This window comes from Myotis daubentonii, chromosome 2, assembly GCF_963259705.1.
Source record: "Myotis daubentonii chromosome 2, mMyoDau2.1, whole genome shotgun sequence".
Taxonomy (NCBI): Eukaryota; Metazoa; Chordata; class Mammalia; order Chiroptera; family Vespertilionidae; genus Myotis; species Myotis daubentonii.
Window position 1 is genome coordinate 33173431 of NC_081841.1, and position 24347 is coordinate 33197777.

The following is a 24347-nucleotide window of genomic DNA, read 5'->3' on the forward strand; positions in this document are numbered from 1 at the left end:
CATTTGCAAAACCCTTATTTCCAACTAAGGTTACATTGAGAAATACTGAGAGTTAAGAATTCAACATATCCTTTAAGGGACACAACTCAACCCATGACAATAGGTAAGTGAGTGCTTACAGGGAAGAAAGAGCCCGTTCACTACGAGGAGAGGACGGATTTGTTGGAAGTTGAGGTTTCTAATCATAAATGATTGAGGTGTCCCATTCTTTTAGTTCCTTGAATTCTGAACAGTATTAAGATTCTGAGTCTTTTATTTTATTTTTACTTTTTTTAATTGAATTCAGAGAGGAAGGGAGTGGGAGAGAGAGATAGAAACATCAATGATGAAAGAGAACCATTGATCAGCTGCCTCCTGCACGCCCCCTATTGGGGATCGAGCCCACAAGTGGGGCACCTTCCCTTGCCTGGAATCGAACCTGGGATTCTTCAGTCCGCAGGCTGACACTCTAGTCACTGAGCTAAACCAGCTAGGGCCTGAGTCTTTTAAATGTATTTTTTCTAAAAATCTTCTAGCCATAAGCGGTTTGGCTCAGTGGATAGAGCGTCGGCCTGCGGACTGAAGGGTCCCAGGTTTGATTCCGGTCAAGGGCATGTACCTTGGTTGCGGGCACATCCCCAGTAGGAGGTGTGCAGGAGGCAGCTGATAGATGTTTCTCTCTCATTGATGTTTCTAACTCTCTATCTATCTCCCTTCCTCTCTGTAAAAAATCAATAAAATATATTTAAAAAATAAAAGTCTTCTTGAGGATTATCTTAGGCCTTGTCAAAAATTTCTTACCTCATATACTAAAGAAAGGGGGATGAGGAGAAATATATGGTATACTAGGAGAAGTTATTTTTAAAAGTAATTATGCTGGAGGCAGGATGATATAAAACAACCCATTACCTTGAATGTAGACTCTTAATGTAACTCATTTTAATGGATATTATTGGGAGATCCATGATCTTGTGGTTGTTTTTAAAGTTAAACCTAAGTTATAGCACTGTATGTTCCTGCTTTGATGGGAGCTCTTGCTGTCCAGCATCCTTCATTTCATCAATGTATTGGGGTTCACGTGTAGAGTTTATAGTGATGAGGTCATATATACTTTCATAAAGAGATGAAAATTGATTTAGGATTATTAAAATTAAGGAATTATCCTCCTCTGGGCCAGATAATATGTAGAATGTGTTAATCATATGTAGAGAACAATTCCATACCCACTGGGGGAAAAACAGTCAAGGGGTTTAAAATACTCTTTTTTTAAAAAAATGTATTTTTATTGATTTCAGAGAGGAAGGGAGAAGGAGAGAGAGATAGAAACATTAATGATGAGAAAGAATCATTGGATTGGTTGCCTCCTGCATGCCCCCTAGTGGGGATTGAGCCCGGGACCCTTCAGTCTGCAGACCAATGCTCTATCCACTGAGCCAAACCAGATAGGGCTACTCTTTTACTCAATGTATGCATTGCCTATATAATATTTCCCATCAATGTGTTTATGTCCTGTTGTCTGATGATAGGAACCACCCTGTCTGCCTGACATGGCTCAGCCATAAGTAAGCATGGATGAAGACAGAGTGATGCTTTCAGTCTACTAAGCCTGGGCAAGGCAATTTGGGGCTGCCGTTCAGTGAGAAAAATGGGTAACCTGACTTCAGTCCTTCCCACTCCACCATACTTGGTCCATTAAAAATAAAATGTCCCCTTTAAATTCTATTCTTAGCAAAGTCTCATTTGACCTCAAATGAAAAGGACAAGACCTTTCTCAATAGATTAGAAAGACTTATACTTAAGCTGGGGATTTTCACATGTTATTTATTCTCCCTCAGTGCAGATATTTTACTGCAGTGGACAGAGTGACTTCAGTTGAAAAAATGGTCACAATCTGTGCTTCCTTAGGAAGGAAAAATCATTGCATGTCAGGAGCTTGGAGGTTTAGTCCCAGGGCAGAGATTTTCCCAGGGATTCCCCTATAAACATAATATGAGAAGACAATACCTTTCCAGCTGCTCAGCTGCACTGCCACTGGGGGAAGATTTGTTATCCTGGAGACGTCACCTGTGGGTCTACTAGTTTACTTAGCTTGAACGTTTTAAAGTCAGAAGTTGAACTCTAGGAGGAATGGTAATGGGGTGGGGGGCTTCAAACTTCACTGTCGATTTAACTAGAAAAAAGAAATCCAACCTTCTTCCCTAGGACTTGAGTTATCTTAGTAGTTGTCCTTTATCCCAGTCACAAGTACTCACTGTTGTTTTTAAAGAGCTAGGTGAATAAAAACAATGCTAAATAAAGACAATTAAACTTTTTTGGGTGAAATTTGGAGATTAAAAGTAAGTGAGATAAGGCAATATAAAAATTAAAAGTGAAAAAGAACAAACTGGAAGAATTTCAGTTTAAATAAACAATGGAATGCATAAGAAATTAAAAGAAATAATGATAAACATGGCTAATATGTTAAACTATGAATAAAAGTTATTTTGTTTTTTCATAAAATTACATTAAACCATTAAGCTAGGGGGAAAAAATTAGAGGAAAGGAACAGAAGATATGTAAGAGAATTTTAAATGCTGATAGATTTAGAAGCATCTTTAAGAGTTTTTAAAATGCTGAAAGTTAATAAAATTTAGATATTTAGGTGTTTTATCACTGGTATTATTAATCATATATGTTATGATTTTTATTGTTATTAGTAATAGCTGTGTTGTTACTTTATTTTATAGATGAGACACTAAAGTTGAATGGGGTTAAGTAACTGTCGTAAATAATAGAGTAAATTAGTGGCAGGGCAGAGTCCTTGTACCACGAACTCTGGACGCCCAGAGTAGGTGTCACCCTCTACTCTTGTCTTCATCAGTATCATACTGCAACAGGGACAACTCTTAAGGAAGAATGAGAAAACCAGTTGAAATTAGCTTGTTTCAAAGTACGTATCCTACTACTATGTGTGTGTAAGTCACTGAGTTAGGCATTGGGGCTGCAGAGAATAAAGTGATGCACACAGCCTAGTTATGTGGGTTTGACAGACAAGAAAATTTCTAACTAAAAGAATTATTCATGTGTTGTCATAAAGGTATATAAGAGGATGGAGAGAGATGCAGATAACATTCTGGAGATGTGTCATTTGACCAATATTTTTAAGAATGACTAGGATATATTCAGGTAGAAAAGAGGGAGAAGACTTTGGGAGCAAATCATATACATGATGGCTCAACAGCTCAGCAGGATGAAGGACTACAGAGGAGAGGGAATGTTTGTCCATGATGTTGACATGGTATCTGTGCATGGTACATAGAGTGGCATGGCTATGGAACAACTCTGCAGGGCTCTGCAGAGAATTAACCCTGCCCTGTGGGCCACAGGAGTCCCTGGAATCCTGTAGCAGAAGGACGATGCTGTGATTTGCTTAAGGTAAGAGCACTCTGGCAGTAGTGTGGACTGTGGGAGGAAGGAGAGCAGCACTAGACCGCACCAGCATCTTAGTTGATGGGGGAGCATTAACGTCTTGGCACCCATCTTCTGGCTTCCTTGTCCTCCTCTTTTCTTCTTACTTTTGCTGCTCTCCTGAGCTCATCCTTTGTTGCCTGTTTCCTTCCCAATCTTCATCTTTGTTTTCTTCTATCTCTGTTGGCCTTCCTGTGTTCTTTCTCTCCTATCATATTTCAACTTTCTTTTCCACTCTTGCAGGGAGCCGGTCCATCCTTGCTGTTTCAAGGGACCTGGCATATATGGCATACGGTTCTTAATATGTTTGCTCACCTTCTTGGCACTATGTGTTTTAACCAAGGTCTCCTCTCTGAGAAAGGTTGTTTCCCCAGGTAGGGATTTTCCCCTGAAGTTAGGGAGGGAATAAAACCCCTCAACTAAGTGCCAGGCGGGTAATTAATCACTTTAACTACGAACAATCATGCTTAAGCTACATAATCTTTACTCCCTGGAATGGAGATAAGAAACGCCCTAACCTTTGTAATAGAGATTGATAGGATTGAATCAACTGGTATAAATACAGATGTAACAAGACAGAAAAAGACAGAATCAAGAAGACAGAACCTACACAGAACGTTCTCTAGAGACAGAAGAACTTCGCTGGAGAGAACATGGCAAAAGATCATGGACAGAAACTGGCCTCAGAACCTAGAGACAGAACCTAGCAAGAGAACATGGCAAAAGATCCTGGACTGATCCTAACCAGAACTTCACTGGAGATCCTGGCTAGAGATCCTGGCAAGGCTGCTGATCAACTGAACTCTGCCTCCATGTCCTTCCTTCTTCGCCGACTCCGTCCACGCCTTTGGGAACCCCTGGACCCGCTGGGGTTGGACCCCGGCACACTCTTCCACATCTCCTTTATCCAGTATTAGACTGATGTATTCTAAAAATTTCTTACAAAATACATTGCCTGGGTGCCATTTCCTATTTCCAGAGGAAAGAGGTACTACCTAGAACTAAGAAGACATTAATTGCCTTTGACCAGTTTTCTAAGTTGATTTTGTTTTGACTCAATTTTTGGGGGCGAAACCTTTGCCAACAAGAGAAAGGAATTTTCTAAATTCTAAAAGAACTTTTCTTAAAATATTGAGAACCAAAATTAAAGGACTGACACAGAATAAATCACGTATGAAAGAACTCAGGTTCTAATCAATGGCAACCCTTTCACTCAAACACTCTTTCTACTAGGGGAAGGGGAAGACAGGAAAACAGTAGAGAAAGATGGGAGATGAGACCCTGGCAAGTAACTAAATTACCTTCCATTGCCAAATTTAAGGACCCTCTCCTTTCACTTCACCCTACCATTAGCTGGAGTGAGGTGATTGAAAGAAAACACAGATAATTATGATCCTCCCACTCCATATCTATACTTACCTACAAGGGGAAGAATTAGAGGAGGGTGACCAGGATATATTGATAACAATCTCATCAGATTCACATTTCTGCTTGACTTATGGGACACAGCTTCTGAAAAACCCTTTCATCTCAATAAAACAATGGAAATACTCAAGTCTTGCAAAGAAAATTAAATTTTATACTTGTCAATCAAAATTAGAATTTTAGTGAGATTCACTGCAAAACTAAAACTGTTGATAGTTTAGATAGGAATTAATTACTTCATCTCCAACTGATTTGACTATAAAATTGGAAAATCATAAGGTAACTGATGAGATAATTTTAATCGGCTGATTGAATATCAGCCACTAAAGTGGTACTTGACTGTGTTAATGACTGAGCAATAATCTGTAGGTTTTTATCTCCTTTATCAAATTCAAAACAGAAAAATATGAAAATTATTAGTGGGCCTCAAATACATTTTGATTATTATTTTGAAGGTGATATCTGGAATTTTTGGAAGCCCGTTTCTGTTTTTTATGTGCCCATTGAGCAAATAAGTTCAAAGTAACACAGCTAATCATGGCAGAATCTGTTGTGTAAAGTCTTTTAAATAACTCCCTGTGTCATTCAAAGTAAAATTTGCACTCCTTAGTTTTAGCACCTGGCAACTTGTCATAATCTGCCTCTTCATTCCTTTCAGCTTCATCTCTGCCAAACTTCCACAAGTAATCTTTGCTCTAATGATACAAACTTACTGTCACCCAAATTTCTGATGTGTTGTGTTTTGAATATGTAATTGATTCCCTGAAAGAACACATCTCTTTCCTGGTTTGTCTAGCTAACCACCATTCTCTCTCTCTCTCCTGGGAAACTTTCCCTGACTCACAAGATGGACGTCCATGGCCCACCCCATCTTTTCTGTGGCAGTTCTACATACTTCTATCATATTCTTATCAGACTCTCTTTTAAATGCCTCGCTAGATCACAGCTCCTTCAGTACAGGAATTACAAGCTATTTGAACTGGTATAACCATAACAACAATAATGATGATCACAATCATAGCTAACAGTTTATTCAATGCTTACAATGAGTAGGCATTGTTGTGATTGTTTTATCGGTATTAACTCATTCATAAATACAATTTGTGGCAGAGAAAAACTCCCTAGGTAGTAGTTGGTTGATTGCATACAGGAGCGAGTGCTGGAATGCTGGCCCCAGTAAGTCCCACTCCAGAGGTCTGGTCGATTCTACTGCTGGTTATCTAACATGCAGGTGGGTAGAAGCTGACATGAAGGGCTCTTTGGCTGTCCTCCTGTGGATGTTTGAATCTATAAGTTAGAGAAAGTAGACCATACCTGAACCTTACTGACGTGGCTGCGATTTGGCTTAGAAATGACATATACTGAAGAAGAAGGTAGTGATGTTGGGTACTGTTGTGAAAGGCGGCCACTATCGCTAGAGGCAACCAGCATCCTGAGAGGCAGATGCTATTGCAAGAGGCAGACACAAAATATAGCTACAGGCAGGCACTATCCCGACAGGCAGGCACTATTCCGAGAGGTGGCAGCTACCCTGGCTGGCACTCTCACTGGAGGCAGCTACAGGGGCTGGACTATGTCTGGACAGGCATCTACATGGCCATTTCTGCAATAGGTAACAATCCTATCTAATAAAAGAGAAACATGGTAATTAGCCATACGTCCAATACCCTTCCCATTGGCTAATCAGCAAGATATGCAAATTAACTGCCAGCCAAGATGGCGGCCGGCAGCCAGGCAGCTTGAAACTAACATGAGGCTTGCTTGCTTCAGTGACGGAGGACTCCAACGTTCCCCGCCTGCCGCTGCCGGCCTCTGAGCTTGCAGTTTGAAACATTGTTACAAATATAGAAGCTAAACAAAGCCCCAGAAACCTGCTTTCAGCCAGCTGGGATCTCAGAGCTGGAGTTGAAACAGTGTTTCGATTATAGAACCCAAACAAACCTGATACCTGCTTTCAGCAGTGGAGGCCTAAGAGCTGGAGCCCAGCCTCAGAGCTAAAGCTGGCCCAGAATAAAAAAAAAGAAAAAAAAGACAGGTTGGGAGCTTCAGTCACCCACCAGCCTGAAAACAGCCCTCAGCCCCTCACCCAGACTGGCCAGGCACCCCAGTGGAGACCCCCATCCTGAAGGGTGTGTGACCAGCTGCAAATAGCCATCATCCCCTCATACAGGCTGGCCAGGCACCCAAGCGGGACCCCCACCCTGATCCGGGATACCCTTCAGGGCAAACCAGCCGGCCCCCACCCGTTCACCAGGCCTCTATCCTATATAGTGAAAGGGTAATATGCCTCCCAGCACCAGAATCAGCGGAGCCGCAAGGCCTCCTGGCACCGGGATCAGCTTGAAAGGGGGCAATACCCAAACCCCCTGATTGCCCTGTGGCTCTGTGTGTGACAGGGGGCGGGGCCACAACCTCCCTATCCACCCTGCTCTGTTCGTGACAGGGAAAGGTGCCCCAACCCCCTGATCAGCCCTGCTCTGTGCCTGATAGGGGGGAGCTCCCCAACCCCCTGATCGCCCTGCGGCTCTGTGTGTGACAGGGTGCGGCGCCCCATCACACACAGAGCAGGGCCCGTGGGGGGGGGGGGGAGGGTGGCATCGCAACCTTCCGATCCGCCCTGCTCTGTGCATGACAGGGGGTGGCGCTCTAACTCCCCAATCAGCCCTGCTCTGAGCCCTACCAGGGGCTGCACCTAGGGATTGGGCCTGCCCTCTGCCACCCGGGAGGAGGCCTAAGCCAGCAGGTCGTTATCTCCCGAGGGGTCCCAGACTGCAAGAGGGCACAGGCGGGGCTGAGGGATCCCCCTCCCCCTAGTGCACAAATTTTTGTGCAACGGGTCTCTAGTAATAATAATAATAAGGGAGAGAATGCAATATGGTCTCAGGGAGGAAAAAAGAAGGTAGTGATGCAATCATTTACTGTAGAAATTTTCTGGATAAATAGAAAGCATTTCTTGCCTGGCCAGACTAATATAGATAGGTAGCAATTTTAATTCCAGGATTTATTCCAGCCTAGGCCGGTTTGGCTCAGTGGATAAAGCATAGGCCCACAGACTAAAGGGTCCCAGGTTCGATTCTGGTTAAGGGCATGTACCTCGGTTGCAGGGGGGATTCCCGGTCTTGGTCAGGCGCGCGAAGGAGGCATCCAATGGATGTGAGGCACATTGATGTTTCTCTCCCCCCCCGCCCCTTCCTTCCACTCTCTCTAGAAATCAATGGAAAAATATCCTCAGTTGAGGATTAACAAAATTTACTCCAATTTCTTCATGTTTGTAAGACCTTCTATATGAATTATCAAAATTCTTCTTCCCTTCTGTCCTTGATTCTCTATATTTCAGAGAAATTAAGTATTTCCAGTGCGAGGGAAATTATATAAAGAAGGCTTACATCTATAAAATGAGTCTTAAGCATCTTTGTACATAGATCCTTGATCAAAGCATATGGTGTCATTATTTCCTTACATGTCTAGTGACTGAAACTGTATTGATGAAAACCAGCACACATTTAAAATGCTGTTCAAATGCCAGGGTAGTTAAAATAATGTGCTAATTTTCAGTTTAAAATTTTCCCCCCAATTTTGCTGACTTAGCCTAGAGTAAGAATCAGTGCATGGGGTTCGGCAGGGTGGCCCATGACCCTTGCAATAGTGTGTAAAAATCTGTATTTGTGTGCTTATTTTTAGGAAAGAGGCTTTTATCAGGTCGTCAAAGGGATCTGTGTCTCTCAAGTGATTAAGAACCTGTGCTCTCAAGTAATTTTAGCCATCTAGCTTGTAAAACTCCGCTATACAGGTTAGAGAGCCCACATTATAGAAGTATTAGTTTCAAAGGCCATATTCAGCATGTTAAATAAACTGGATGCTCAGGTGGTCCCACTCAGATCAGGGGTTAGTCAATCATGTGCTAGAGCATCGTGTTTGTTTTCTACATAGTAACAGAATCACCTATTTCTCTTTCTGTCCTTGACTCATATTTAGATTTTGGAGGTTAGAATTAAATAGTTGTAATGAAATTTTTTTTCTTTTTTTTTAAATGAGCTCTACTGAAAACTATCAATAATTCAGAAGCTATCAGGTGGCCTTGAGAACTGACTGTAGAGACACAAAAGGAATAATCCTAGCTTCTGTGACGGTGAATAAAGCCATGCCACAAACTGGACTTGTAACACTTAACTGTGGTCATCATTTGCATGGTCATTCAGGTTCATGACATTTATAAAACTTCCCTTGTGATTCCTTAGATAAATAAACATATCTGTTCTTGCTGTAAAGCTCTGTAAATTTTTTTTGTATTTAGAGATGGTTAGGGATATGAATTTTCTAAAACTATACCAATGTGGACATTGTGCTTGGCTTCCAAGATAAAAAAGTTCAGAAATTCATGTTTGTATGTGTATTAAACAAAATGATGATTTATAAAGGCTAAATATTATTTTAAGAGCTCAAATCAAAACAACCTATAAACCATTTTATCAGGTAAGAAGTTATTGTTTATCATTTATTGCCAAAATACAAGGCAAATTATTCACATTTCTTATTCTAGATAAAAAGGCAGACCTCACAACTGAGAGATACAGCTTAACTTGCCTGTGGCCCTTTTCTAAGAGTTTAACATTCAGATTCCTGATCAACCTTAAATTCAACCTTTATTTCTTACAATGAGGTTTACCTGCTTTATGATTTATTTATTTTGCATACAGTGACTTTGGTGGTTTAGAAAAAATGTTTAAATATAGAGTGAAATTTCCAAATATAGTTCGTATTGAAATGTTTAAAAAGTACTTAGAGAAACTTACTCATGGAACAGTCAGTACAAAAAGCATTTTATTTTATTACTAGAGACCCAGTGCATGAATTCGTGTACTTTGAAAGGAACTGTGGGCTATGAGGCTGTGGTGGGCACAGGGGTGGATCTCGGCCCATCCTCTGCAACCTGCCTGGCCCCTCCTGCTGTGGCCCCAGTCCCCTGTCTGCAGGCAGCCCTGCTCCTGCCGCTGCCCCCACTCACCACCGCTGGCCGCCACTCCCACATGCTGACAGCACTGGCCTATTCACACCTGCTGATGGCATGGAGCGATTGGGGCCGGCACCAGCAGTGGGTACGATCAGGGCTGGTGCCATCAGCGGGTGTGAGAGGTGGCTCTGACACTGGCTGCGGGTGCAAGCGGGGCTGGTGCCGACAGTAGGTATGAGTGTCGGCTCTGGTGGTGGCAGCAGGAGTGAGCGGAGCCGTTGCCAGTAGCGGGTGCGAGAGGTGGCTGCCGGCCCGATCACCCCTCAGGAGCAGCAGGAGGTGGAGAAGCCCTGAGGGACAATGAATTGCTGACAGTGCCAAGCAATTGGGGTTGGCACCAGGTGCTGGCAGCGGGTGCACGTGGTGGCTCCAGCGCTGGCAGCGGGTGCGAGTGCTCGGCAGGACTGTGGCGTGCGGGAGCAAAGAATTTTCAGTAACCACCAGAGGCTCGCCCCGATGACAGTGACTGATGCCCCACCTTGGTATGGCGCCCCCATTCACCTGCTCCACCATCCCACTGCAGCCGTGCCCGCCATGTTCTGCGCGCACCCCCTGGTGGTCAGTGCATGTCATAGTGACCAGTTGTTCAGTTGTTCTGCTATTTGGTCTATTTGCATATTAGGGTTTTATATCTAAATACATTTTTAAAAAGTTTTTATTGAATTTATTGGGGTGACATTGGTTAATAAAATTATATAGGTTTCAAGTGCACAATTCTATAATACATCATCTGTATATTGTATTTTGTGTTCACCACCCTGAGTCAAGTTTCCTTCCATCAGCATTTATACTCCCTTTGCCCTCTTCTACCCCCCTTTCCCGCTGGTAATCCCCATACTGTTGTCTGTGTCTATGAGTTATTTGTTGTTGTTTGCTTATTCCGTTCATCTTTTTCACCCAGTCCCCAACCTTCTCCCATTTGACAGCTGTCAGTCTGTTCTCTGTATCTGTGAGTCTGTTTATATTTTGTTTGTTAGTTTATTTGGTACAAAAAGCATTTTAATTCTGTAATATGTTGAGAAAAGGGTACTATAAAAGAAGGAAATGTCTGATGGTGGGCTGGAGCAAAGTATTTCAAAGGCAGCTTCTAGCTGTATGATTTTAGACTTCTATCATTGGAAAAATTATGACTGTTTCCCACCATTCGTCTAAAGTACTAATTGAAGTTTATATCAGTGCAACACTTTTAATCTGAATTAGCAATGCATTGCTTATAGATAATTTGCTACTGCATTCTTTATGTTAGCAAATAATTCAAAGAGCCACTTGAGTAATTTAGGTAAATGTTATACTCTCCTCCAGGGATTGAGTTTGGTTCAAAGATAAATAATCAAATAGAGTTAAAATAAGGAGAGAATTAGATACTTCCCATTCTTCTTTTCCTTTGTCTGCCACTTGACTAATAGTTTGCTTCTGTGTCTCAAGACTTTTAAAATAAATATGAATTGACTCACTGATTTGGTGTACTGGGTTTCTATTCCTCCTTAAAATTTGCTTTTATAACTGTCATGTTAATGTCTTAACCTATTGTTAGTGGGCCTATGACATCTCAGGTTACTTATCATATTAAGAGACAGACTCTTACAGTATACCTTGATAAATTCCTTATTTCCCCAACGGTTACTTATTTGCCTTTTCTTTTTCTGTTTTTTTTTTTCTATACCTGCTAAAAAAATTAATGAGCTTTCCATTCAAGGCTGATATGTTGACCCTATTTTTAGTGATGGTTTTAAACCACTTCTTTACTGTCCTCAAGGTAACCTTGGTGATATTGTTACATTTGTTCATTATCATTTTTTATGCAGCCACTATCTCTATTGATTTGTCTGTGGCCTTTGATTCGATGAATCACAACATATTGCTATATGAGTGTCCCTCAATTTGGCAAAGCTTAACGATAGTGGAATGGTTCTCAGGCTACATTAGTGAATAAACCCCAGTCATTTTGTTTAATGGTGTTGAATCTGAGGTGAAAATGTTACATTCAAAGTTACCTCAGGAGCTAATTATGGGGCTTTTTACTTTTTCAGTTTTTATTAATGACCTGCAGACATCATATAGTTCATGAAATGCTCTGAATGTGTACATGCTGATGATACGACCTCAGACCTAACAAGAACTCAGGCAGTAAGAAGGCATTGTGTTTTTAAATTAGAGGTCTATTGAGCAATATTAACAATGCGGATATAAATCTACATAGAATATACAGGTTCACAATCATTTAAACTACACAGAGTAATCCTTGAGATTTTACTCTCATCTCCTTTAAAAATGGAAATAAGAACACAAGTAGTGCCCTGACCGGTTTGGCTCAGTGGATAGAGTGTCAGCCTGTGGACTGAAGAGTCCCAGGTTCGATTCCGGTCAAGGGCATGTACCTGGGTTGCGGGCACATCCCCAGTAGGGGGTGTGCAGGAGGCAGCTGATCAATGTTTCTCTCTCATCGATGTTTCTAGCTCTCTATCCCTCTCCCTTCCTCTCTGTAAAAAAATCAATAAAATATATTTTTTAAAAAAGAGCACAAGTAGCTGAAACCGTTGATAAAATACATATCTGGGCCTTTAGATACAATTCCATTCCCATATCAAATAGAATATAATATTAGTTGGGAAAAACTTCATGTTTCAGAAGTCTGCTATTTCCCTCTAAACAATTAGCTTCTTTATACCCATGTCTTTGAATGTAAAAGTGGAGGTATGCTTTCTCCAGAATTTTCTTAAGTTCAGTTAATTATAAAGTGGCAGTTTTCCCACAGTAACAAAGAATTCTTTGAGACTAGTTTGCCAAATACAATTTTGTATTCGTCCCCTTGCTAAAACATACACAGTCCTGCATCACACAGCAATGTTTCAGTCAGTGACGCTCTCATAAGAAGGTACAATGGTGGTCCCATAAGATTATAACAGAGCTAAGAAATCCCTACCACTTAGTGACGTGCTGCCATCTTAACGTTATAGTGCCATGCGTTACTCGCCTGTTTGTGGTGATGCCGACGTAAACAAACCTACTGCACTGCTAGTCACATAAAAAGTATAGCACATAAAATTATGTACAGTACACAATACTTTCTAATGATAATGAATGACTTACTGGTATGTATTTACTATATTATACTTTTTGTCATTATTTTAGAGTTTACTCTTCATACTTATAAAAAAAGTATGCCATGTTATGCCAGCAGCAGCCTCATACATCTCGTGTTGACGGTGTCTCTTGATTGCATCATTTTCTTGTGCTTGATTTAATATCATATTGGTTTGTAGAGTGATGTGCTGTACAGGCTTATAGCTTAGGAGGTATAGGCTGCACCATGTAGCCTAGGTGTGTAGTAGGCTAGACGACCCAGGTTTGCGTAAGTGCACGCTATGATGTCCACAAAATGATAAAATTTCCTAAGGATGCAGTTCTCAGAACGTACCCCTATTGTTAAGCTGTGCATGACTGGGTAAAGCTGGAATCTACACTGGGTCCATATGTTTTGGAGTAACTTCACAACACATAGGAATCCTTTTGGGTGGTAGACCACATGTAATGTCCCCATACTTTCCTTGGATTAAAGTGGAGGAATTTATTCTGTAGAGAGAAAGAGAATAGGTCTGAATAGATGGCTTGTGTGCCTGGATTTTCAGTGCATCCTGGGTTCCGGAGGAGAACAGACCTTGGGTTCCAGGAGTCTCTTCAGAAGCTCATCAAAACCTTCCTTGTTTATAGAAGCTGTGCATGTGCTGATGACATACAGATGTGAGGGATAGGATTTCTGTACCCAAGGAGATTATATTACAGTGTGCTATGCAGTGGTTAACAGAATGTGTTCTGAGCAAGGTTACGTGGTTTCAAGTCCTGGTTCTGTTAATGCCCAGCTGAGTAACATTGGGCAAGTTGCTTATCCTCTCTGGCTTCAATTTTCTCATCACTGATATGGGATAATCATACCCATCTCATAGCATTGCCAAGGGTGAAATGAGATCGTACTTAGAGGCTTACAAAAGTGACACACATAGAAAGTGCTGAATGGTTAACTATGATTATTATTAAAGAAATAAGCATCCTATTATCAACTAAGTGCTATAGAAGCAGAAACAAAATATTCTAAGAGCACAGGAGGAGAATCAGTGGTGACTTGATTAAAGAGAATCTCAATGAAGAGATGACATTTAAAAAGAATAGTCACTACTGCACAGCCATTATGGTACAGGCACTGAACTGAGCACTTTAGAGATGTGATCTCATTTGCTCCTCACAACGCCCTGTAAAATGACTCTCCTTTGCAGAGGACACTGAGACTTAGGAAGGCTGAGTAATTTGTCCCAAGTCCCGGAGCCGGGAGGTGGTAGAGCTGGGATGTAGCTAGAAACAGAGCTAGATTCACACTGAGGTTTAAGCACACTAACGCCCATGCTCTTAATCATCATATTAGTATATCTTTCCCCTTGAGCTCATCTTGAAAGGATGTATGTGAGTTTGCTGGTTGAAGAAGGGAGCTAGGCAGAAAAGAATATCAGGGAAAAATATGTAAAAATACAGAGGTGAGGCAATACATGAAAAGGTTCTGGGACCACATGTAAAGGGCCATTTGGGCCATGCTAAAAGGTTTGGATGTGGGCTTGTGAATAGTGGGAAGCCGCTGAAGGATTTTAAAGCTATTGAGAGCGGTTGCATAGAGTAGTCCTCCTTTATTTGCAGGGATATGTTCTAAGATTCCCAGTAGATGCCTGAAACAACAGATAGTGCCAAAACCTATATGTACTCTGTCTTCCCCTATACACACATACCAAGGATAAAGTTTAATTTATAAATTAGGCTCAGTAAGAGGTTAACAACAATCACAAGCATAGATCGATTATAACAATATCTATAATAATAATAAGCGTGATATGCTAATTAGACTAGACGTCCTTCCAGATGTCCTTCCAGGCAACCTTCCAGATGAAGCCAGGGCTGTGAGGAAAATCCGGGTCCCGAGTGCCGGCAGCCGGAGGGAAACACGGGTCCTGGGTGCCAAAGGGAAGCCGGTGCCAGCAGCCAGGGGGAAGAAAGGCCTGCTCTTGTATGAATTTCATGCATTGTCCTCTAGTACTGTAATAAAAGCTGTGTAACTGCTCACTGTAATAAAAGCTGTGTAACTGCTCACTCATTTCAGGTGCTCACTTGCTGAAGTCTTTGTATGGATTCAACACTTTCTGGTCCAACATTTTGTCATTAATCAGAACATGTTTTCTGTTCATGTTTTCCACCCACAAATTTAATGCTTTTTCCAACTTAACTAAGCATTTATCACACACTGTAGTTGTAACTTTTGCAGTTTAAGATGCAACAGCAAAACTAGCACGGATTTCTTTTTCCTTCTTCACAATTTCACAAATAGAAGACTTTTACTTACAGTAGATCTTAGCACTTCAGCATTCAATATTTTTTTGTTTTCCTTATTAAACTGAGAACGTCTACTTTTCACTTAAAGGAACCACTTTACGGCTTCTCTTTGGCATATCTGAATTGCTAGCATCACTACTCTCATGCTTTGGGGCTATTCCTAAGCAAAATAAGGATTACTTGAACACAAGTACTGCGACTGTGGCAGTGAATCTGATAACTGAAATGGCTATTAAGAGACTCACAGTCAGGGAGCATATATACTGTGGGCACACTGGTAAAAGGGATGATTCGTGTCCCAGGAGGCCAGAGTGGGATGGTGTGAGATTTCATCATGATACTCAGAACAATGCAAAATTTCAAACTTCTGAATTGTTTAATTCTGAAATTTTCCATTTAACATTTTCGGACTGTGGTAGACTGTGGGTAACAATGAAAAGCAAAACGGAGGATAAGGAGGGGAGGCTACCGTAATCAGATTTGCATCTGAGAGAATGACCACATAGACAGTGGTTCTGGATGGATTGGAGGATGAAGACATTAGAGGAGGGAAACCTCTGGGAAGATCTGGGCAAGAAATCGCGAGAGCTTGAGGTTGGAGAATGGCAGAGGGATAGAGCGGAAACAACAGATTTGAGAGGAGTTTCAGTGGTAGATTAAACAGGGCCTGATACCTGACTGCCTGCGAGAGGAAGAGAGAATCTAAGGCTATCTCAGCCTCTGTCTCAGTGGCTGGTAATTGAAATTAATGGAGATGGTGAATACAAGAAATTTACTTAATTTTCATGTAAGAATTTGCTAGGTAAGACTTAGCAAAACTTCAGAATTAAAACAGAAGAAGGAATGAGTCATAGCAAAACCTCTAAAGGAGGTATTTAGGATATGAGGGCACATTTTCAGAGATTTAAACTTGACAATGTAAACTTCTATTGTCTGTAAGAAGAGTAAAGGAGAAATTAAAGGTACCAGACCTTGGAAACTTTCCAATTGCTATTACAGGCTCTTAGAGGGTCAGTGGAAATGGTAAGTATGCACAACTTTCAATTACTGTAAAAGCTTACTGATTTGGATTAATTGGGGTAAAGGGCAACCTGACTAAATAAAAGTCTGATTTATAGAAAAAAAATTTAAATAAACTCAGTTTGATTACTTTTAAAAGTATTTTACGTTAACTCTCTTTACTATTAAAAATGATAAATTACTAAGAATGAGTTGTAAATGATATAAAAAGGACCCACTCTGAAGGGCAATTATATTTATTAATTTATTCATACATTTCATAAGCAGTTAGTGCCTACCACATGCCAAGCAATATTGAACATAAATGATGCTTCTAATTGTCACAATCACTTTATGCTTTAAAAAGAACCACTTCCTTTTTCTTATAAGTCCAAATCTTGAAAAGACTTAGCTATCTGAAAATTGGGCCTCAAGGTGTGTTGCCTTGTAAGCCTTTGCTTGCTTTGTAGAAAGCAACAATTACAATGAGTGAGGTGGAAACTTAAGGAGGTTTTTCTGTAGCAGAGGCTCCCATTGGTCTAATTGCTTCTGTCTCACAACCCTTTCATCCATCTTTCTCTTTGCCGTGGGCATAGTTTATAAAATGTAAATCTGACCCTGTTGGTTCCATCTTGGACATCATCTATAGCAGTGATGGCGAACCTTTTGAGCTCGGTGTGTCAGCATTTTGAAAAACCCTAACTTAACTCTGGTGCCGTGTCACATATAGAAATTTTTTGATATTTGCAACCATAGTAAGACAAAGACTTATATTTTTTTATATTTATTTTATATATTTAAATGCCATTTAACAAAGAAAAATCAACCAAAAAAATGAGTTCGGCGTGTCACCTCTGACACGCGTGTCATAGGTTCGCCATCAAGCAAGTTCTTTGGGTTGGAACTTCAGACTCTGGTCATGTCTTGAACCTTCTCTCTCTCTCCACATAACTCACTCAGAATTTGCCCCCAGCTTGCTTCACATAACCTGCTGCTCCCTGGTTTTGTATTTTTGCATTTATCATTCCATCTGCCTTGAAGTGCCTTCCTGTTTTATCCTTGAACTTTTATTCATCCTTCAAAATTTGGACAGAAGGCATTTACTTCTTGTTCTCACCCTCTGGGACCAAATGACTCATTCCTTCTTCTGTTTTAATTCTGTAATTCTGATTTTGCATGTGTCATGAATATTTGTTTAAATGTTTCTCTCCCTCTCTACACAATACGTTTCTTAAGGTCAGGGGCCTTGTTGCATTCATCCTTGTGTGTATGGTACGAAGTACAGCACCATAGACAATGAAAACACTAATAAGGACTTACTGAACTGAATTGAGTGGCGTGTTCTTAACCAGTGTGGATTCAGTCAAAGCTTCTTGCTTTGCCTTTTTTCCTGGCTTATTCAATTTACTCTCACTTACAACAAAATACTGGTCATCATACCAGAAAGAGGGGGTGCCTGGTAAAATACAAAATCGGGTAATGTTGTTTCTTGTTATAAACTTGTGTTGAAAGGGTGCTTTACAAGTGTTGTATATGTGTTTTCCTACCTCTAGATGTAGTTTTCCTGTGCATTCCCCTCTCATTCCAATCTCATTTCACTCCCACATCTTTCTTCTATCACTGTGTGTACAGATTCAAGTCAGCTCTATAATTAAACTAGAACTTTCCCCTTAAGCCTCAGTTTAGTAATGTGTCCTCAGAAGCTCAGAACTTTTCATGTTTGAGGGTTAGGCATATTTAAGCGTGATAGTTCACTTCCATAAATTCTTGCTGCATTTGATCTTCTGACTATTAGCTTTCTCTGCTGTCCAATTCTCCCAGCAATTCTGTCTTAGGGCACCTAACAATAAATGATCACTATGACAAGAAGAGAAGCAATTAATTAGATGGATGTTCAAAGAGTCCCCTAGAAGTTGTCAATACCCATATTTATATCATAATGTTGCATTTTGGCAGAGTTATTTGCTTTTTATGAAAATCCAATGAGGCAATTTTCAGATTTTCTAACATGAATCAAAAATTTGAAAAACACACAGATACATATCCATACTTCTGTTAACTTCTTTCGATTTTAAGTATTTCATATTTTGGGAATTGGGCTGGATAAAAAAAAATAACCAAATATTTTAATAATAGGTTTTCAAACACACTTTCCAGTCCAGTTTTGAAAAGGCCAGGCATTCTGATATGACTTCATCATTAAAACAGGTTAGTAATAGAGTTTACTTAAGCATTTTTTATCTTTGTGACGGATGTCAAAGTACAAAGATACTCCCTTCCTCCCTCCCTGCCACTCCCTCTAAAAAAATAAAAAAATCAATGGAAGAAATATCTTCTGGTGAGGATTAACAACGATAAAAAACACCCATCCTCAAAGCAACTTTGATTCCATTTTTTAAAAAATCCCTACCTGAGGATGTGCTTACTGATTTTAGAGAGAGGAAAGGAGAGATATGAGAGTGAAACATGGATTGGTTGTCTGTCATACCTGCCCCAACCCAGGACTTGAACCCACAACCTAGGTATATGCTCTGGTCAGGAATTGAACCCACGACCTTTTGATGCATGGGATGATGCTCCAACCAACTGAACCACACCAGCCAGGGCTCTTTGACTCCACTTTATATTACTGAAAAAGACATATGACATTAATGAAAAGCTTTTGTGAAAGGCTTTCCCTCATCCTCGACTATTGTGTGGAGGAAGTTTGTCGTGTGTGTTTCCTTCCACGTCCTGCTTGAATTAGGGTTTGGGATCTGAAAAGAGGAGCCGCACACAAATGAGAGAAAATTGACACGAGATAATTTTGAAATATTGGGGGACTTCCACCGATGCTCAGGCCGCTCCAATCTTTTATTGAGCTGGAGTAGCCCTTAGGTAAGGAGATTTCAATGACACACAGATTAGCTCATCAGCAGACAATTTCCAGAAATAGGCAGAATATCTAATCAACAATATTCAACAAGGATTTACATAAGTAAGGAATTAAGTGAACTAAGGTGGGGATGATGCTTCAGCTACCATTATCTAAATTAACTGGGTGGTGCACAGCCCTAATCTTTGTTAGGGCTTCAAAGGTTACTAGCTTTTGGGGGTCTCTGTCTATACTCAGCTAGTGAAGACAATGAATGGACTCTGGCAGAAGTTGATCAATTGAGCCCATTTGGAAGGATCATAAGTTCTACAACTGGTGATGCCAGGACTACAGTTGGCTTTACTCTTTGTATTACTTCTCATCAAAGTTGCATGATTGCTAACTACACAGAACAGCAGGAGCAGGGAGCCCCTCCCTGGTCTTTGTTTAAGGGAACCTCCATTTGGCGTGCTCTACAATGGTAGTCTGGAAAATCCCAATCAACGCACAGACCCCGTTCTATATTTCAATTTTATTGATGCATAGTATTTTAGCTTTTGTAAGTGCTAAATGCATGAAATAATATATATATATATATATATATATATATATATATATATATATATATATCTAGGAAATAGACTTCAAGGAAAATTACTCTGTACCACCTGGTAAATGTCCATTTAAAAATAGGCAACAAGCCCTGGCTAGTGTGGCTCAGTTGGTTGGGGCTACTGAAAGGTCTTGGGTTTGATTCCTGATCAGGGCGCATACAGGAGGCAACTGATCAATGTTTTTCTCTTACATTGATGCCTCTCTCTCTCTCTCTCTCTCTCTCTCTCTCTCTCTCTCTCTCTCTCTCCCCCTTCCTCTTTCTCTAAAGTCAATAAAAGCATATTGTCAGGTGAGGATTTAAAAAATAAAAATAGGCAACAAGTTCAGTGTTGTTGGCCTCCACTCTTGGAGCAGGGCCTTCTGATAATTTTGGGGGATAATTTTGGTGCTGGGCTTTGATAAAGACAAACCCGAAGGAAGCCTGTGTGTAGCATCCCTGATCCACTCTGATTTTATGCCCAGATCCCAGTGCAGTTGCACATGAATGCATTAAGTATCAAGAAAGTGCACTTGCTTGAGAAAGGGGATGGGAGTGGAGATCATTTTGAGTAATTCCCACTTGGTCATAATAACTAACACCTAAAAAAACCCCCAAACATTTATTCATTATGCCTTCTAATACAATTCAATAAACATTATTAAATGCCTATTATGTGAAAGAGCCAGAGATTCAAAATCAGTTTTATGAAATAAACAATCATAAAATTTCTAATTATGGAAGTTCACAATCTGAAAACTCTGTTTTATGAATTATTCTTCTGGACCAGCCTTTTCCTATGTCTCTAAATGCCAGAGCTTGGCTGACCTGGCTGTAAATCAGATGTTTAGATATTCATTCATTCATTCCATACATTTGTTGAGCGCCTAGGATGTGTAGGCACTGTACTGTCACTGAGACCGAATATGAGGGTTAGCGGAATAGCAAACAAACAAAACAAATAAACAAACCTTTTGTTGTTATGGAGACTGCAATCTAGTATAATAAAGTAATGTGTTCTGTTGACCAATTCTAATTCTTAATCAGCCAGTATTCAGACATCTGTATATGAAAAGGCAGACCTTCCACTAGCTGCCTCATTGTATTTGTTTTCTCCTAGGGTTCTTTCCTATACTGCCTTCTTTAGACTGATCCTTCTTACTGACTTTCAAGATGGGGAGAATCGTTTTTATTTTATTTTTATATTTTTATTGAGTTCAGAGAGGAAGAGAGAGGGGGAGAGAGATAGAAATATCAATGATGAGAGAGAATCATCGATTGGCTGCCTCCTGCATGCCCCCTATTGGAGATCAAGGCTGCAATCTGGGCATGTGTCCTGACTGGGCATCCAACAGTGATCTCCTGGTTCCTAGGTTGATGCTCAGGAACTCTGACTCTTTCTCTGTTGATTCCAAGTGTTACAGTTCTTTACTGCATTAGCTAATTGATTCACTCTGCCTGGCCTTCTGTTGGTGGCTCCTGCCTTCAACTCTTGGCCTAGGAACCAATACCTCGCTTTACCTGTGTATTAGTGGTCTCTGTCCCAGGATCTAGTTGTGAGTTCTTGGGCTCATCTCTGGTCTTTATAAGGCTGTTGCTACTGGGATTCTGCTCTAGCACTAAGACAATTTAGGGGGTTATACTAATGTGAGTATGTTTCTATGGATAGCTCCAGGTCAGCATAGTCTCAAAGTGAATGAGGGTATCTGTTATCTCCTGCCACAATATATAGTACTACAACCAACCACACCGCACTGCTCAGCTCAGTGACTCAGCTGTATGAAACAATAAGCATTTACTTAGCTCATGCGTCTGTGAGTGGGTAGAGCAGTTCTATTCTTGGCTGGTAAGTCATTGCCAAAGTAGGTTTATTGATTTTTGCTAGGCTTTCTCACATGTCTGGGCCCTAGGCCTGGACAACTGGGCTGGCTCAGCCTTACTCTCATCTTCCAGAAGGCCAGCCTGGGCTTATTTTCTTGGAAGTGGCAGGGTTCTGACAGAGAGAGAAAGCATGCAAGGCCACTTGAGACTTAAGTTTGGAACCGAGATAGTGTCAGTTTTACTGACTGTTTTCAGCTAAAAGAAGTCACAAGGACAGTCCAAATTCAAGGGGTGGGAAAATCAATTGTGATCTGTTGAAGGGAGTAGTTGCAAAATTATAATTGCAAGGAGTCTGGAAAATTGGGGCTGGTTTTTGCAATTAGTTTTCCACAGTGAATTAGTTTCCAAATATTAAAAGACTCCATTTCTCTACAGTCTTGGACTTGAACTTGGGTAGGAGTGGGGATGTGGGCCTGCAGTGTGGTGGAGAGAAGATCAACATAGTGATTTTTTTCCATCACTCAGTAAAGCAGCATTGAGAGCTGTGCACAGTGCCACTGGGGGAAGTGAGGATGAGTGACTAAGCATGGAAGAGGGGTGAGAAGAGGAGTCTAGGGGGCCTTCTCCTGGATATTTAGCTGAATCATCCTGCTTGCTCCCATTTGCTTCCTGGATTCTAAGAACAAGAGAAACTATAAGGAATATTCTGGATGGCTTATCTCCAGTTCTGTAGTAGACACATATTCAAGAAAAGAATATTAGTTACCGAAAGTAGTTTCTCATCATATATCTCTGAAGGCGAACAGCTGGTTCCAAACTTACAAAAATACATAGTATGGGGAGTGTTTCAGATAAAGTATATTTTATACATTTAAAGATACTATAGCTTTGTCTACCAAGCACGCCTTCAGAATAAAAAGTATTTTTTTGTTCCTGTTTTTTTTTTATCCTTCAGTTTACATTCACTGATTTGAAAACATAGTGGGCCAAACAATATTTTCTATTTTTCTGATTTTTTTAGAGAGGCACGATTCATCCCCAGGGAAAGATTAATACAGAATGGTTTTGCTGAGAAGGAAAGTATATTTGCTCAGAATCTTGAAATATTATTGCTGAGTGATTTGTACGTGTACCACATGGTTTTTAGGATAAAGGGCTTTGGACATCGTGGTTTAGCAATATTCTCTGGGGTCATTGATAGGGAGTTTACTATACTTAAAGCACTCTATTAACATACAGTTCATTTGTGTTGCTTTGTAGTTTATTTACATCTGAAAACCTACTTTAGCATTTGGTTAGTGTTTTATTTACTCCTGAATGTATTAACTACAAAGGACAATTTCTTCCTTATTATCAGACAAATACATTTGATTATCTGTCTATGAATAAGATGTATAGAATGATTGTATCTCAAAGTCAACAGAGGCCACATTAATTATTTCACAGCTATGTCAACGCATAAAGGTGACAGTTTATTTTCCAATTTTATATCTCTTCCTCCCCTAAACTGGATAATCCTCAGAAACACCTGTGACTTTTATTCAACTACTTTTCCTAACAGTGTCATAGTGTCTAAGACTTTTCAGGCATTGTTTGACAAAGCAATTCCTAGCACTGACTTGGCAGGAGGTGTTTTTTCACTCTCTTGGCTCATCCTCCCACCTCCAACACAGTACTGCCACCAGATGGGGGACGGAAGGTGAAGCTTAGAAAAAGATACCACCTTTTGCGACCCCGCAGAACTTGTCATATTTCTGGCTAAGGAAGCTGAAGATGAAAGATGCAAAGGCATGAAAGTGCATGCCATAGTCCAGAGGAAAAGCAAGCAGTTCTGTTTGGCTGAAAATACAGAATAATGGAGATAAACCAGTGCAGGTAGATTTGGTCTAGAGGCTAATCCTCTAGGAAGTGGGGAGCCTTTGAAGATTTTTTAGCAGAACGTTTTATCTAGTGGCACTGAGGAAGAAAAAGTTGAGAGCTTTCAAGATGGGGAGAATCGTTTTTATTTTATTTTTATATTTTTATTGAGTTCAGAGAGGAAGAAAGAGAGAGAGAGAGAGAGAGAGAGAGAGAGAGAGAGAGAGAGAGAGAGAGAGAGGTGATGAGAGAGAATCATTGATTGGCTGCCTCCTGCATGCCTCCTACTGGAGATCAAGGCCACAATCTGGGCATGTGCCCTGACTGGGCATCCAACAGTGACCTCCTAGTTCCTAGGTTGATGCTCAACTACTGAGCAACACCAGCTGGATGAGTTTTAAAAAACCTGTGGCCATATACTAGACAAGACGGGACTAAAGCAGTTGCAAAGGTGGGGTTTGTTTTGTTGGTTTGGTTTTTCTTGTGGACATTTTTCTTGTGACAAAATTGGATATAAATAGAGGATGAGAGAAAGAAAGAGAATTAAATAATGACTTTAAGGCTTCACCCTTGGGTGTGATAGTATTATTAATGGAGCTGGCAGAAATAGGAAAAGGGTTGGGTGGAAATTGAATTCAGTGTTAGATGTGCTAAAAATATGAGGTAGAAAATCAAAGTTGAGATAGCACACTGACAGATAGGTGTTGTGTCTGGAGTTTAGGAGAGGAATTGCGGGTGTGAGCTGTAGGTTTGGGAGTCACTGGCATATATGGGAGGTGCTGAAACCATTGAATGAGCCAGATTGCCCAGGAGGAGATGTGTACTGAAAAAATGAGTATGACAATATGGAAACAGATACCAAGGGGGCAGGGGCAAAGGAAGAAAGGTCAACAGAAAGAGGTAGTAAAGGCAGAGCAGGATTTTAAGACAAGACAAGACAGTTTCTGATTGAAACTTATTTTCAGGTACTTATTTGGATATATGTTCTTGCA